The sequence below is a fragment of the Pseudophryne corroboree genome, chromosome 1 (genome assembly GCF_028390025.1).
Source record: "Pseudophryne corroboree isolate aPseCor3 chromosome 1, aPseCor3.hap2, whole genome shotgun sequence".
NCBI classification, from domain to species: domain Eukaryota; kingdom Metazoa; phylum Chordata; class Amphibia; order Anura; family Myobatrachidae; genus Pseudophryne; species Pseudophryne corroboree.
Window position 1 is genome coordinate 162,747,861 of NC_086444.1, and position 2,812 is coordinate 162,750,672.

The window sequence follows — 2,812 nt, forward strand, 5'->3', positions numbered from 1 at the left end:
ACTGAAAAAAATCCACGGTTAGGTGGTATACAATTATGGACGGACTGCCTGCCGAGTGCAGACACAGAGGTAGCCACAGCCGTGAACTACCGTACTGTACTGTGTCTGCAGCTAATATAGACTGGTTGATAAAGAGAAGATGTCTATGTAACTATGTATGTATAAAGAAGAATGAAAAAAAACCACGGTTAGGTGGTATACAATTATGGACGGACTGCCTGCCGAGTGCAGACACAGAGGTAGCCACAGCCGTGAACTACCGTACTGTACTGTGTCTGCAGCTAATATAGACTGGTTGATAAAGAGAAGATGTCTATGTAACTATGTATGTATAAAGAAGAATGAAAAAAATCCACGGTTAGGTGGTATTACAATTATGGACGGACTGCCTGCCGAGTGCAGAGACACAGAGGTAGCCACAGCCGTGAACTACCGTACTGTGTCTGCTGCGACTGGATGATAAATGATATAAAAAAAATATATATATCACTACTGCAGCCGGACAGGTATATATTATATATTATATAATGACGGACCTGCTGGACACTGTCTGTCAGCAGAATGAGTTTTATTTTTATAGAATAAAAAAAAAAAAACACACAAGTGAAGTCACACGACGAGTGTTTAACTTTTTCAGGCAATCACAATATAAGTATACTACTAACTATACTGGTGGTCAGTGTGGTCAGGTCACTGGTCAGTCACACTGGCAGTGGCACTCCTGCAGCAAAAGTGTGCACTGTTTAATTTTAATATAATATGTTCTCCTGGCTCCTGCTATAACCTATAACTGGCACTGCAGTAGTGCTCCCCAGTCTCCCCCACAATTATAAGCTGTGTGAGCTGAGCAGTCAGACAGATATATAATATATATAGATGATGCAGCACACTGGCCTGAGCCTGAGCAGTGCACACAGATATGGTATGTGACTGACTGAGTCACTGTGTGTATCGCTTTTTTCAGGCAGAGAACGGATATATTAAATAAACTGCACTGTGTGTCTGGTGGTCACTCACTATATAATATATTATGTACTCCTGGCTCCTGCTATAACCTATAACTGGCACTGCAGTAGTGCTCCCCAGTCTCCCCCACAATTATAAGCTGTGTGAGCTGAGCAGTCAGACAGATATATATAATATTATATATAGATAATAGATGATGCAGCACACTGGCCTGAGCCTGAGCAGTGCACACAGATATGGTATGTGACTGACTGAGTCACTGTGTGTATCGCTTTTTTCAGGCAGAGAACGGATATATTAAATAAACTGCACTGTGTGTCTGGTGGTCACTCACTATATAATATATTATGTACTCCTGGCTCCTGCTATAACCTATAACTGGCACTGCAGTAGTGCTCCCCAGTCTCCCCCACAATTATAAGCTGTGTGAGCTGAGCAGTCAGACAGATATATATAATATTATATATAGATAATAGATGATGCAGCACACTGGCCTGAGCCTGAGCAGTGCACACAGATATGGTATGTGACTGACTGAGTCACTGTGTGTATCGCTTTTTTCAGGCAGAGAACGGATATATTAAATAAACTGCACTGTGTGTCTGGTGGTCACTCACTATATAATATATTATGTACTCCTGGCTCCTGCTATAACCTATAACTGGCACTGCAGTAGTGCTCCCCAGTCTCCCCCACAATTATAAGCTGTGTGAGCTGAGCAGTCAGACAGATATATATAATATTATATATAGATAATAGATGATGCAGCACACTGGCCTGAGCCTGAGCAGTGCACACAGATATGGTATGTGACTGAGTCACTGTGTGCTGTGTATCGCTTTTTTCAGGCAGAGAACGGATTATAAAGTAAACTGCACTGTCCTCACTAGTAAACTCTCTCCACTCAGTCTCTACACTTCTACAGTAACAGTACTCCTCCTAGTCAGCTCCAGTAAATCTCTCTCAGTCTCTTATAATCTAAATGGAGAGGACGCCAGCCACGTCCTCTCCCTATCAATCTCAATGCACGTGTGAAAATGGCGGCGACGCGCGGCTCCTTATATAGAATCCGAGTCTCGCGATAGAATCCGAGCCTCGCGAGAATCCGACAGCGTCATGATGACGTTCGGGCGCGCTCGGGTTAACCGAGCAAGGCGGGAAGATCCGAGTCGCTCGGACCCGTGAAAAAAAACATGAAGTTCTGGCGGGTTCGGATTCAGAGAAACCGAACCCGCTCATCTCTACCTTTCACACTGCCAAAAATAACCTGGGTTAGCATGTGAATGCATAGCTGGCCTCGGGAAATAATCCAGGTCAAGCCGGTATTTCAACCCTGTTAGCGACCAGGGTTTAACACGAGTTCAACCCGAGTCGCTGTGCAGTGTAAAAGGGTAAGCCAGGTCGATGCAACCAGGTACCCGTTCACACTATAGGAATAGGCGGCACTTGGAGATCATCCGATCTCCAAGTGCTGCCTCCAGGACGCATCTCGGCTGATGTCACCAACCTGGCAATATGCCAGGTAGGGCCACCAGTTTGAAGGGGGTTTCAAGCGGGTTGCACCCGGGAAGGAGCTGTGCACAAGTCCCAAGTGCAACCCGTCTATGCAGTCTGAAAGGGGTATTAGTGTACTTCACATTACAGGGGCAGCCCATCACCCCAGCACAGTCCAGCATGAGGGTCTAAATCATCAGTCTCCTCCTGCAGCAGGGAGGCAGCCTTTCACTATAATACTTGTCTGAATGGAGGAGGGCTTTGTCCTCAACCCCCTTCACAGACAGCTCCAGTCCATGCAGCTAGGCTTCACATAGAAGTGGGTCCTCCCACTGATTCCAACTGCGGGGGA